At 48.7% G+C, this 14,351-nt stretch overlaps 1 long non-coding RNA gene across 1 annotated transcript in view; it reads right to left on the reverse strand.

The window, feature by feature from the left end:
* LOC142245248 (uncharacterized) overlaps positions 1–13,799 on the reverse strand; it is a 160,186-nt gene extending 146,387 nt beyond the window's left edge. The window contains exon 1 of the long non-coding RNA XR_012724752.1: positions 13,688–13,799. This is a non-coding gene — a long non-coding RNA (uncharacterized LOC142245248). The remainder of the gene's footprint in view (positions 1–13,687) is intronic.
* Between the last annotated feature and the right edge of the window lie 552 nt (positions 13,800–14,351).

Below are 14,351 nucleotides of genomic sequence, written 5' to 3' on the forward strand. Positions count from 1 at the left end.
TAAAAGTGGCTGTTGGACTTCATTAGTGTCCCACTGGTGCAAATCTATTTGCAGCACCTCTGCATTGCACACTCAAGCTCATTGTTACTAAGCTATTATACTAGCAAACTGTGCTGCCATTTTAAGGGCCATAGTTTCATTGTCCGGGATAGTTATTGTTGTTTATTCTGCTGTCAATAAAGGTAGACCACCGCTGCAATCTACACCACCTCTCAATTTTTACTACCACATTTTAAGTGGGCATTCTTGTCGCTAGCAAAATGAGTGGCAAAATGACAGAGGCTGGTGGAAAGGGGAACAGGCATGTTGGAAAAGGAAAAAAAGTTTGTGTCCGTGGGGAAGGTGGCAAAGCTCCATTAACATCTGCTGAAGATAGGCCATCTTCCAGCAAAAGTAAGATGTCTACTACTTACCGTGGACAATCCGATGTGCTCCCTTTTTTACGGACACGAACAACTGGAAAAAAAGGTAGATGATGGCCAAAAAAAGAAAATGCTTGAATGGATCTCAAGTGGTTCAACAAGTGCCCTCTCCGCCACCTCAACTACCGCATCCAAAAAACACCAGTCCTCTGAGTTTTCATCCCAATCACACTTGCTTTCTCCCAGCTCTGAAGTCTCCATCCACCCTGCACAGTATGGTGGAACTGAGATGGCTGAGTCTGCAGAACTTTTCAGTCACACTATAGCCTGGGAATCAGAGGTGTGCTCCCAAGCTACAGTGAGTACAGACCAGGAAATGGTCTGCAGTGATGCCCAGAACCTTTGTGACTCTGATTCAGGCCGTGAGGACCAGACCAAGTTTCTGAGCATAATGTTGACCCTTATTCACAAACTGAAACACCTGTTGTAATAGACAATGAGGAACATACTGATGAAGATGAGACGCAGATACCAGATTCGGATGACAACTTAAATATTCGTTCAGGGCAGGAAGAGGCTCGGTCTGAGGGGGAGGGGAGTGCAAACACAACGCTTGATGAGGAACTTCTAGATCCCACCTACTGTAAACCCACAGTCAGGTACTCGAGGAGGTCAACAGAGGCGGTGGAGGGGGATGCTACTGACGACGAAGTTACCTTGCGCCTTCCTGGACAGAGGAGGAGTACTGGTAGCACGTCTACAACTGCATCCTCAGCCACCACTCTGCCTCTGAGCACTATTCGGGGTGGCTCAGCAGGTCGCATGCCCTCTAAGCCTTGCCTAGCCTGGTCCTTTTTTCACATAGGAAAAGATCGCCCAAATCATGTGATATGTAAAATTTGTTGTGATTCTGTTAGTAGAGGGCAAAACCTCAGCAGTTTGACAACTTCTTCCATGAATCGTCACATGAATAAATATCATATGTCCCAATGGGAAGCTCACCATGCTGCAATGCGGCCTAGCGGAGTGGACCATCCACCGCCTGCCCCTTCCAGTGCACCCGCGCGCTCTTCATCTTCTAGGACTGTGGGGACAGCTTTCACACCTGGTTTTCCAAGCACAACTTCCACCACTGTAACCGCAACAGGCAGTTTGCTTGGTAGGTCGTCAGTTGGTTTGGAAGGGGAAACAAGTGCGTGTGTACAGCTCTCTCAGACATCGATAGTGTGGCGCCCTGGGCAAGCCAGGACGTCACAAACACTACACCAACACACCCCACACTCCCGGTCAGGCACACCAAAGTCAGACAAAAACCCTTGTTGCCTTCCTCCAGGGGCTGATGTCCACACCAGGGGGTGGGCCAGGCGGTTGGTCCCGCCCACCGAGGAGTTCACAGTCCTGGAGGCGGGAAAAGCAGTGCAGTTTAGGAGAGATTAGTTTGGAAGTGAAAGTGGAAGGAGGGAAGTAGCAGTTGAGCAGACAGAAAGTGGTCCGGGTGTGTGGCCCGGACGGAACAGCAAGGTTGGCAGACGGTGGTGACCGTCTGCAGGAGAGGCCTATTGCAGCTAGCCGTAAGGACCGTGGACGGGCGGTGGCCGGCGGTACCGGACCGGTACGCAAAGAGAAGCCAGCATCATCCGGCAGGGGCTTACGGACCCCGACAAGGCTAGGAGTCGCCGTGAATTTGTCAAATCCGTTAGCGAAGGGAACCTCCTGGGTTTCCCAGCAGCCAAGTCCCGACAGAAGGCAACCGTCCAACCGAGAGAGGGAAACACAGTCACCGCCAAGGCTAAAGTTCCCAGGGCCAGAGCCTGCGGGCAAAAGGGGCTCCTTCAGCACCTATCCAAGCTGGGGAGCGGGTTACCGGTGGGATCCCATTGGAACCGTACACACTACACAGGTGCAGAGAAAGGCAGTCACCATCAACCTGCCGGGAGGAGAAACACCGCAGCCGTCTGTGGGAAGCGTCCATCCAGCCGTTTGTTTCATCAGAGACTCCGTGTGTGTTACTGGCTCAGTGAGTACCACCGTGCAGTGCGGCACAGCGCTGCCCCCGCGACCCTGCACCTCACCAGGCCCCGTAACCCGCCTGCCATCCATCCCTACCCCATCACCGGGCCCCGGGACAACCAACCCCCTACCCACGGAGGGGAGAACTAACATCCAGGCTGCTCCCTGTCATCGCTCCCGGGATCCCCGTCCAGAGCAGCGGTGGTGTCACCAATCTCACCACAACCGTGGGTGGTGTCACGGACAATATCAAATCCCCACAATCAATCCCCACCCTTTTCACTCACGGGCGAGGAACGCCGCTCGAGTCCCCGGGATCCGGCCCACCGCTTGAGCCACCACCGAGCAGCAGCCGCAGCGGCCGGACCCGAGCAGTGGGAGAGCGCAGCGTCCCCTCCTCCGCCCGCGACAATAGCACCAACGTTGGATGAAGGCAACATCATGTCTACGCCTGCACTTTCCTCACAAACCTGCATTTTTCCAGGGACACCCTACTCACCACCGTCTACACACAGCAGCCAGATCTCTGTCCCTCAGATGTGGACAAATAAAAGGCCATTTCCTGCGACCCATGACAAAGCTAAGAGGTTGACTCTATCCCTCTGTAAGCTCTTGGCTACGGAAATGCTGCCTTTCCGCCTGGTGGACACACAGGATTTTAGAGACCTTATGTCTGTCGCTGTGCCCCAGTACCAGATGCCCAGTCGCCACTACTTCTCTAAGAAAGGTGTGCCTGCGCTACACCAGCATGTCGCACACAACATCACCGCTTCCTAGAGAAACTCTGTGTGTGAACGGGTGCATTTCACCACAGATACAGTTAGGTCCAGAAATATTTGGACAGTGACACAATTTTCGCGAGTTGGGCTCTGCATGCCACCACATTGGATTTGAAATGAAACCTCTACAACAGAATTCAAGTGCAGATTGTAACGTTTAATTTGAAGGTTTGAACAAAAATATCTGATAGAAATTGTAGGAATTGTACACATTTCTTTACAAACACTCCACATTTTAGGAGGTCAAAAGTAATTGGACAAATAAACCAAACCCAAAAAAAATATTTTTATTTTCAATATTTTGTTGCGAATCCTTTGGAGGCAATCACTGCCTTAAGTCTGGAACCCATGAACATCACCAAATGCTGGGTTTCCTCCTTCTTAATGCTTTGCCAGGCCTTTACAGCCGCAGCCTTCAGGTCTTGCTTGTTTGTGGGTTTTCCGTCTTAAGTCTGGATTTGAGCAAGTGAAATGCATGCTCAATTGGGTTAAGATCTGGTGATTGACTTGGCCATTGCAGAATGTTCCACTTTTTTGCACTCATGAACTCCTGGGTAGCTTTGGCTGTATGCTTGGGGTCATTGTCCATCTGTACTATGAAGCGCCGTCCGATCAACTTTGCGGCATTTGGCTGAATGTGGGCTGAAAGTATATCCCGGTACACTTCTGAATTCATCCGGCTACTCTTGTCTGCTGTTATGTCATCAATAAACACAAGTGACCCAGTGCCATTGAAAGCCATGCATGCCCATGCCATCACGTTGCCTCCACCATGTTTTACAGAGGATGTGGTGTGCCTTGGATCATGTGCCGTTCCCTTTCTTCTACAAACTTTTTTCTTCCCATCATTCTGGTACAGGTTGATCTTGGTCTCATCTGTCCATAGAATACTTTTCCAGAACTGAGCTGGCTTCATGAGGTGTTTTTGAGCAAATTTAACTCTGGCCTGTCTATTTTTGGAATTGATGAATGGTTTGCATCTAGATGTGAACCCTTTGTATTTACTTTCATGGAGTCTTCTCTTTACTGTTGACTTAGAGACAGATACACCTACTTCACTGAGAGTGTTCTGGACTTCAGTTGATGTTGTGAACGGGTTCTTCTTCACCAAAGAAAGTATGCGGTGATCATCCACCACTGTTGTCATCCGTGGACGCCCAGGCCTTTTTGAGTTCCCAAGCTCACCAGTCAATTCCTTTTTTCTCAGAATGTACCCGACTGTTGATTTTGCTACTCCAAGCATGTCTGCTATCTCTCTGATGGATTTTTTCTTTTTTTTCAGCCTCAGGATGTTCTGCTTCACCTCAATTGAGAGTTCCTTAGACCGCATGTTGTCTGGTCACAGCAACAGCTTCCAAATGCAAAACGACACACCTGTAATCAACCCCAGACCTTTTAACTACTTCATTGATTACAGGTTAACGAGGGAGATGCCTTCAGAGTTAATTGCAGCCCTTAGAGTCCCTTGTGCAATTACTTTTGGTCCCTTGAAAAAGAGGAGGCTATGCATTACAGAGCTATGATTCCTAAACCCTTTCTCCGATTTGGATGTGAAAACTCTCATATTGCAGCTGGGAGTGTGCACTTTCAGCCCATATTATATATATAATTGTATTTCTGAATATGTTTTTGTAAACAGCTAAAATAACAAAACTTGTGTCACTGCCCAAATATTTCTGGAACTAACTGTACTTGGACCAGTAAGCATGGACAGGGACGTTACATGTCGCTCACTGGGCACTGGGTAACTATGGTGATAGATGGTGAAGGGTCTGCTGCACAAGTCTTGCCGTCCCCACAACTTGTGTGTCAATCCTCTGTCTGTCCAAGTTCCTCCACTGCTTCTGCCTCCTCAACCTCGTCTGGGTCCTCCACCTCCACCCCAAGCCTGCCTGGTCAGGCCACCAGCGTTCTCACTGCGCAGAAGGAATCACACACCTCATTACTATGCTGGCAGCAGAGCGCAACGGCATCAGGCGGTATTTATCTTGAAATATCTTGGAAATAAGAGTCACACAGCGGCTGAGTTGTGGGCAGCTCTGGAGACTGAGTTTGGTAAATGGTTGTCTCCTCTCAACCTGCAGCCTGGTAAGGCCGTGTGCGACAATGCTGCAAACCTGGTTGCGGCCCTTCGCCTGGGCAAGGTGACACACGTGTTGAACCTTGTTGTCCAGAAATTTTTAACACACTATCCTGGCCTAGATGGCCTTCTGAACAGGGCACGAAAACTGTCTGCTCACTTCCAACATTCAACCGCCGCAGCTGAGCGACTTGCATCGCTCAAGAAGTCTTTCGGCCTGCCGGTTCATCGCCTGAAATACGATGTGCCGACACGCTGGAATTCGACTCTCCACATGTTACAGCGACTGTGGCAGCACCGCTGAGCCCTGGTGCAATACATCATGACGTATAGCCTGGGCCAACGAGATGCAGAGGTGGGGCAGATCACCCTGATGGAGTGGTCTCAGATCAAGGACCTATGCACCCTTCTGCACAGTTTCGACATGGCGACGAATATGTTTAGCGCTGACAATGCCATTATCAGCATGACGATTCCAGTCATTTACATGCTGGAGCACACGCTAAACACTATTCGGAATCAGGGGGTGTGACAACAGGAAGGGGAGGAACTACAGGAGGATTCATATGCGCAAGAGTCACCAAGGCCCAGGCATGGAACCATGGGGGACAGGGATCAACAAGGGCGCATGGTAGCAGGCGAAATGTTGAGGAAGGTGCAGGAGAACATGAAGAAATGGAGGACGAACTGTCCATGGACATGGAAGACTCAGCGGATGAGGGAGACCTTGGTCAAAGTTCAGTTGCAAGAGGTTGGGGGGAGATGTCAGAGGAAGAAAGAATGGTTAGCACCTCTATGCCACAAACACAGCGTGGACTTGGTCCGCATGGCTGCGCAAGACACATAAGCGCCTTCTTGCTGCACTACCTCCAACATGACCCTCGTATTGTCAAAATTAGAAGTGATGATGAGTACTGGCTTGCCACACTATTAGATCCCCGGTACAAGTCCAAATTTTGTGACATAATTCCAGCCATAGAAAGGGACGCACGTATGCAGGAGTATCAGCAAAAGCTGTTACTCGATCTTAACTCGGCTTTTCCACAAAACACCCTTGGTGCACGGAGTGAATCTCCCAGTTGTAACTCGACAAGCATGGGACGGTCTCGTCATTTTCAACAGTCTAACCGTACCAGCAGCACCATATCTGGTGCTGGTAACAGCAATTTTATTGAATCTTTTCATAATTTTTTTAGACCATCCTTTGCAAGGCCACCAGAGACAACAAGTCTGACACATAGTCAACGGCTGGAGAGGATGATACAGGAGTATCTCCAAATGAACATCGATGCCATGAGCCTTGCTCATTTTGGGCTTCAAATCTTGAAAAATGGCCAGAGCTCTCCACTTACGCCTTGGAGATCTTGTCGTTTCCAGCTGTCAGCGTTGTCTCTGAACGTGTCTTCAGTGCTGCTGGGTGTGTGCTGACAGATAAGCGCACGTGTCTGTCGAGTGACAATGTGGACAGACTAACATTCATCAAAATGAACAAGTCATGGATCCACAAGGAATTTACTACCCCTGTGTTATCCTGGGGAGAGTAAATGCTTGTGTATTTTGAATATGCTTGATGCAAATCTACCTGTGAAGTGTACAACTGGGGCACAAGTGCTGCCACTGAAGGGGTGGGTGTCTGTGTGGCCCAATTTTTGGAAAAAAGGGAGACTCCGCTTGGAGTAACCCTTGCTTGCAGTGTTTTTAAAAAAGAGCCAAGATGAACAAGTCATGGCTCAGCAAAGACTTTGCTACCTACCCCGGTGCAATCCTGGGGATGGTTAAGGATGGCGTATTTTTGAATGTGCTTGATGCAAATCTACCTGTGAAGTGTACAACTGGGCCACAAGTGCTGCTACTGAAGGGGTGGGTGTCTGTGTGGCCCAATTGTTGGAAAAAAGGGAGACTCCGCTTGGAGTAACCCTTGCTTGCAGTGTTTTTAAAAAGGAGCCAAGATGAACAAGTCATGGTTCAGCAAAGACTTTGCCAACTACCCCGGTGCAATCCTGGGGACGGTTAAGGATGGCTTATTTTTTAATGTGCTTGATGCAAATCTACCTGTGAAGTGTACAACTGGGGCACAAGTGCTGCCACTGAAGGGGTGGTGTCTGTGGGGCCCAATTTTTGGAAAAAAGGGAGACTCTGCTTGGAGTAACCCTTGCTTACAGTGTTTCTAAAAATGATCCAAGATGAACAGATCTGGGATCAGGAAAAACTTTGCTACCTACCCCGGTGCAATCCTGGGGACGGTTAAGGATGGCGTATTTTTGAATGTGCTTGATGCAAATCTACCTATGAAGTGTACAACTGGGGCACAAGTGCTGCCACTGAAGGGGTGGGTGTCTGTGTGGCCCAATTTTTGGAAAAAAGGGAGACTCCGCTTGGAGTAACCCTTGCTTGCAGTGTTTTTAAAAAGGAGCCAAGATGAACAAGTCATGGTTCAGCAAACACTTTGCTACCTACCCCGGTGCAATCCTGGGGACGGTTAAGGATGGCGTATTTTTGAATGTGCTTGATACAAATCTACCTGTGAAGTGTACAACTGGGGCACAAGTGCTGCCACTGAAGGGGTGGGTGTCTGTGTGGCCCAATTTTTGGAAAAAAGGGAGACTCCGCTTGGAGTAACCCTTGCTGTGTTTTTAAAAAGAGCCAAGATGAACAAGTCATGGTTCAGCAAAGACTTTGCTACCTACCCCGGTGCAATCTTGGGGACGGTTAAGGATGGCATATTTTCAAATGTGCTTGATGCAAATCTACCTGTCAAGTGTACAACTGGGGCACAAGTGCTGCCACTGAAGGGGTGGGTGTCTGTGTGGCCTAATTTTTGGAAAAAAGGGAGACTCCGCTTGGAGTAACCCTTGCTTGAAGTGTTTCTAAAAATGATTCAAGATGAACAGATCTGGGATCAGGAAAAACTTTGCTACCTACCCCGGTGTCATCCTGGGGACGGTTAAGGATGGCGTATTTTTGAATGTGCTTGATGCAAATCTACCTGTGAAGTGTACAACTGGGGCACAAGTGCTGCCACTGAAGGGGTGGGTGTCTGTGTTGCCCAATTTTTGGAAAAAAGGGAGACTCCGCTTGGAGTAACCCTTGCTGTGTTTTTAAAAAGGAGCCAAGATGAACAAGTCATGGTTCAGCAAAGACTTTGCTACCTACCCCGGTGTCATCCTGGGGACGGTTAAGGATGGCGTATTTTTGAATGTGCTTGATGCAAATCTACCTGTCCAGTTTGCAACTGGGGCACAAGTGCTGCTACTGAAGTGGTGTCTGTGGGGCCCAATTTTTGGAAAAAAGGGAGACTCTGCTTGGAGTCCCCTTGCGGTGTTATACAGGATTTTAGAAGGGCATGCCATGCCTATATCTGTGTCTCGTCCTCTTTTTCCTCGTAATGCTGTTTTGTTTTCGCATGAGAATTTGTTCTTGTCACTTTCCCATGTGTTTGTGTTGTGTTGTGTTGTGAGTTGTTTGTCACCTTTTGGACACCTTTGAGGGTGTTTTCTAGGTGTTTTTATGTGTTTGTGATTGCTTCCCATTGTTTCCTATGCGGTTCGAGCGGTTTGCCGAACCGGTTCGCCGTACCGAGCTCGAACGAGACCTCCGTTCGGCGAACCGAACTCGAGCCGAACCACGACCGGTTCGCTCATCTCTATTCTTAAGTTCAAATAAGTTCCATTGTTTCTCATTCAAGACTATTTTGTCTTCTATCATCTAATGAGACCACATGACTAATCTAACTTGTTATGCAGCTGCGATGAAATTGTTTAGCCCAATCACCCACGGCAATATTTTTCAAGCCTTTGTACATTATGCACTGACACAACCACTGTCGAGGCTACACTGTCTAGAACAGTTGGTCAGGCAGTCTCTATTTTTGTTCTTTACTGATGCTGTGCTCCACATGGCCCCCTGCGGAATCAGAATTTTTTTTAGCTCCTTGGCATGTTATGCCCTGTTGCTTATCCTACCAATTTTAACAAAAAAAGCTGTTGGGAGTACCATTGATGCTTTGCTACATGGTGTCTGAACCATCATACCCTAGGGCAGGGGTGGGCAATTAATTTTCCCATGGGGCCGCATGAGAAATTGGGATGGTTTTAGAGGGCCGGACTAATATAATTAACTCGGTTCTACATATATATATATATATATATATATATATATATATATATATATATATATATACACACAAACACGCATATATACTGTGCGTGTATAATATATATACACATGCACACAATGTATACATACACACACAATCCCCATATACTACATCACTACACCCGCCACATACTACACCTGTAATATACATCAGTATACACTACACCTGTAATAAACTACACCTCTATATACTATACCACTATATATTACATCACTACACCCCTATATACACCTGTAATATACTACACCCCTATATACACCTGTAATATGCTACATCACTATATACTACACCTGTAATAAACTGCAGCACATCACTATATACTACACCTGTGATAACCTACATCACTACACCCCTATATACTACACTTGTATTATACTACATCACTACACCCCTATATACTGCACTTGTATTATACTACATCACTACACCCCTATATACTGCACTTGTATTATACTACATCACTACACCCCTATATACTACACTTGTATTATACTACACTCCTATATACTACACCTGTATTATACTACACCACTACACCCCTATAAACACCTGTATTATACTACACCACTACACCTGTAATATACTACACCACTACACCCCATATACACCTGTAATATACTACACCATTACACCCTTATATACACCTGTAATATACTACACCACTACACCCCTATATACACCTGTATTATACTACACCCCTATATACACCTGTATAATATAGGTGTATATAGGGGTGTAGTGGTGTAGTATAATACAGGTGTATATAGGGGTGTAGTATAATACAGGTGTATATAGGGGTGTAGTATAATACAGGTGTATATAGGGGTGTAGTGGTGTAGTATAATACAGGTGTATATAGGGGTGTAGTATAATACCGGTGTATATAGGGGTGTAGTATATTACAGGTGTATATAGGGGTGTAGTGGTGTAGTATAATATAGGTGTATATAGGGGTGTAGTATTATACTACACTCCTATATACACCTGTATTATACTACACCACTACACACCTATAAAACTACACCACTACACCCCCCCATATACCACACCTGTAAAACTACATTCCCATATACTAAACCACTACACCCCAAATATTTGTCAAAAGTTACCCCTCTCCCCCAGCCCCCCGCCTGCCCGCCCCCATTGTCCCTGCAGGTTACTAGTAACCACTCACCTCTCTTCTTATCGTTCCCGTCCTCAGACACCTCCGTACGAGCCCCCCGCTGAGCTGCTTCTCCTTCACATGGCCAGGCTGCGCCGACGCTGTATTCCTAGGAGCCCCCGCCGCTGCCTCTCTCCATACGGCCCCCGCCTCTGCAGCTTCTCCTGCCAGGCGGGAACTTTTCAAATGACACACGCGCGCCGTACTGACGATATCAGGGCGCGCGTGTGTCACAGAGAAAAGTGTTGGGCAAGGAACAGAGGAGAGATTCCTGCGTTCCGCTGCCTACACTGTGCGGAGCTTCAGGATCTGTCCTCTGTGTCCTGCCCGACACGCAGCGTGTGATGAGGGTCAGGGCCGGCTCCAGGTTTTTGTGGGCCCCGGGCGGAAGAGTCCCAGTGGGCCCCATCAACACGCAGACACACATACGTACACATACATATTTAAAGACAAACTCACAAAAATACATATAGAACGGACACATCTATACAGCCATATACACTGACATACATAGATACACATTATACATGCCTACAGACACACAGCTCTGCTGCATACATACAGACACACATAGCTCTGCTACAGACACACATAGCTCTGCTACAGACACACATAGCTCTGCTACATACACACATAGCTCTGCTACATACATACACACATAGCTCTGCTACATACATACACACATAGCTCTGCTACATACATACACACATAGCTCTGCTACATACATAGCTCTGCTACATACATACACACATATCTCTGCTACATACATAGCTCTGCTACATACATACACACATAGCTCTGCTACATACATAGCTCTGCTAAATACATACACATAGCTCTGCTACATACAGACACACATAGCTCTGCTACATACATAGCTCTGCTACATACAGACACACATAGCTCTGCTACATACAGACACACATAGCTTTGCTACATACATACACACATAGCTCTGCTACATACAGACACATAGCACTGCTACATACAGACACATAGCTCTGCTACATACAGACACACATAGCTCTGCTACATACATAGCTCTGCTACATACAGACACACATAGCTCTGCTACATACAGACACACAGAGCTCTGCTACATACATACACACATAGCCCTGCTACATACATAGACACACATAGCTCTGCTACATACAGACACACATAGCTCTGCTACATACATACACACATAGCACTGCTACATACACACATAGCTCTGCTACATACAGACACACATAGCCCTGCTACATACATAGACACACATAGCTCTGCTACATACAGACACACATAGCTCTGCTACATACAGACACACATAGCTCTGCTACATACAGACACACATAGCTCTGCTACATACAGACACACATAGCACTGCTACATACACACATAGCTCTGCTACATACAGACACACATAGCTCTGCTACATACAGACACACATAGCATATACATACAGACAGACAGACACACACGCGGCTCTAGGGCCCAGCATATACGGCACGGGGGGGGGTTTGCAGGGAATACACCTAGGGGGGAGAAGAGCCCATACAGCTCACCAGGGCCCATAAATCGGGGGGTGGGGAGGGCACATACAGCTCAGGTCACGGTGGAGAGGGGGCCCACACAGAGCCGGAAAGAAGCACTGTGCTGGGGGTCGCTGGCTGGCCCTGCAACTCTCATCTGTGGGATGAGCAGGACGCCGGCCGGTAGCTCCGCCCACAGATTAAGTTCAACCAGGAAGTCTTTGCTCCTTAAAGGGACGGCGCCGCAGATTCCTGCCGAGGACTGCGGTCCCCGGAACTCGGCCCGGGGGCAGCAGAACTAAGGCGAGTGGGCCCCGGCCAAGGGGCACCAGAACTGACGAGGCCGAGTGAGCCCCCCCGGGTAGTGATGAGGGCAATCTGACCACACGCCTCCCGGAGCCTGGAGCTCCGGACAACAGGTCAGATTGCTCTCATCAGTGACCGGCCAGCAAGGACGCCCTGAGCCAGGCGGGCCGGTCACAGAGAGTAGGCGGGCCGGATGTGGCCCGCGGGCTGCCCCTTGCCCAGGTCTGCCCTAGGGTAAACTGATTGTATTAAACTCCTTGGCATGTTATGCCCTGTTGCTTATCCTACCAATTTTTTTAAAAAATTGAGAGCTATTGGGAGTACCTTCTGATGCTGTGCACATGGTGTTTGAACCCTTCCCCCTGGGGAAACTGAATTTTTTTAAATCCTCGGTGTTTGCTAGTGGAATAAAGCCTGAGTTCCAGAGTGAAACAACTGACACTTCCACGGTGCTGCATGCTTCACAAACTGCGGTCTAGGAAGCAGGCGATGATGCCTCCTGCTCCCAACTTGATTTTGGTCAGATGCAATCATCATCAACGACATCAGCTTCGATGTCCCAGCATGGCTTTCATTTGTCCATAAAACGTACAATTACTGAACCATTTGAATAGAATTTGAATAGAGGGCCACTTTAGCCGGTGATGTTGGTGGAGGAGGAGGAGGAGGAGGGCAAGGCCAACACCCAAATGGCCACATTGGCAATAGCACTGTAAAGTGTTATGGAGTACGTATTCCATCTTTCACACTAATGATATAGGGGACGCAGAAAACTACAAATGACTTCCATCCCTCACCAATATATGTTACAGGGCCCAACTGAGAGCCCTAAGAAGTCTGAGATTTGAGGACAGCCAGTGGCCCTTTCTACATTTGAATAGAGGGCCACTGGAGCCAGTGGTGTTGGTGGAGGAGGAGGAGGAGGGCAAGGCCAAAACCCAAATGGCCTCATTGGCAATAGCACTGTAAAGTGTGATGGAGTACGAGCCCTTTATGGGCAAGTAGTCCCTGACTGAGGGCCTAGGTTGGAGGAGAAGGAATGGAGCGGTGTCCGGCAGCTGTTTTGTACCAAGGGGCACATGATTAAAGTTTGTTTAAAAAAAAAAAAAAAAAAAGAGGAGGGATTGTGGAATGTGGCAGGGGGCGCCCTGGTGTTAATCGGCTGGTTAGGGCTTGGGCCCCTCCCCCTCCCCTGCATGGTGCTCACCCTATAGTTGGTGGGTTTATGGTTTAGCCCTTGGGCTTATAGGTTCCCCCACCCCCGTTTTCTTCCTCTTCCGGCATCGGCTGACGAGAGCTCAGCGCGTGTCGTTACCTCTCTCCAGTGATGGCTGACAGGGAGCTTTTGGCGGTGCTGGCTGCACGCCTCCAGTCCGGCGACCTGCGCTTCAGGGAACACCTCCTGAATATCATAGGTGGTGAGGTGAGCGGCGCGCCTGCTTCTAATATTCAGCAGACTTTGGTAGAGAGGGGCAGGTGCTCGGCAAGGAGGACATGCCCCCCTCAGCGTTTGAGTCCCAGTTTCCCTGACAGGCGGCGAGGTAATGGGGGAAGTGTGAGACAGCCTCGGGCTTCCTCTGCTTCTTGCGTCGTGGCCACGCCCCCCGGAATCCCGCCCCCTGTGCAGTCTATCCCATACACATGTGCTGCTGCAGCCCTGGCTTGTAACACTGACAGTGTTATTAGCTCACGGGCCACACATAGCACAGAGGAGGCACAAACAGCTGCAGTGCTGGCATTGGGCTCAGTCACTGTACAGCACATTACTATGGGAAATTCTGCACAGGCAACCTCTTCTGCAAAGGAAACATTAACCCTTCCTCCCACACAGGAGCAAGAAACTGTACAGCAGGGGTCCACAGTGATAACTACTCCACCCCCCCATCGGCCGAGTTTTACAGCAGAGCAGCCCCAGGCGAGGGGTCTCCGGTTCAAGGTGCAGGGGAGAGCGGAGGTACCGCAGGAGGGATCGCTCCAGG

The sequence above is a fragment of the Anomaloglossus baeobatrachus genome, chromosome 7, assembly GCF_048569485.1.
Source record: "Anomaloglossus baeobatrachus isolate aAnoBae1 chromosome 7, aAnoBae1.hap1, whole genome shotgun sequence".
Classification (NCBI taxonomy): domain Eukaryota; kingdom Metazoa; phylum Chordata; class Amphibia; order Anura; family Aromobatidae; genus Anomaloglossus; species Anomaloglossus baeobatrachus.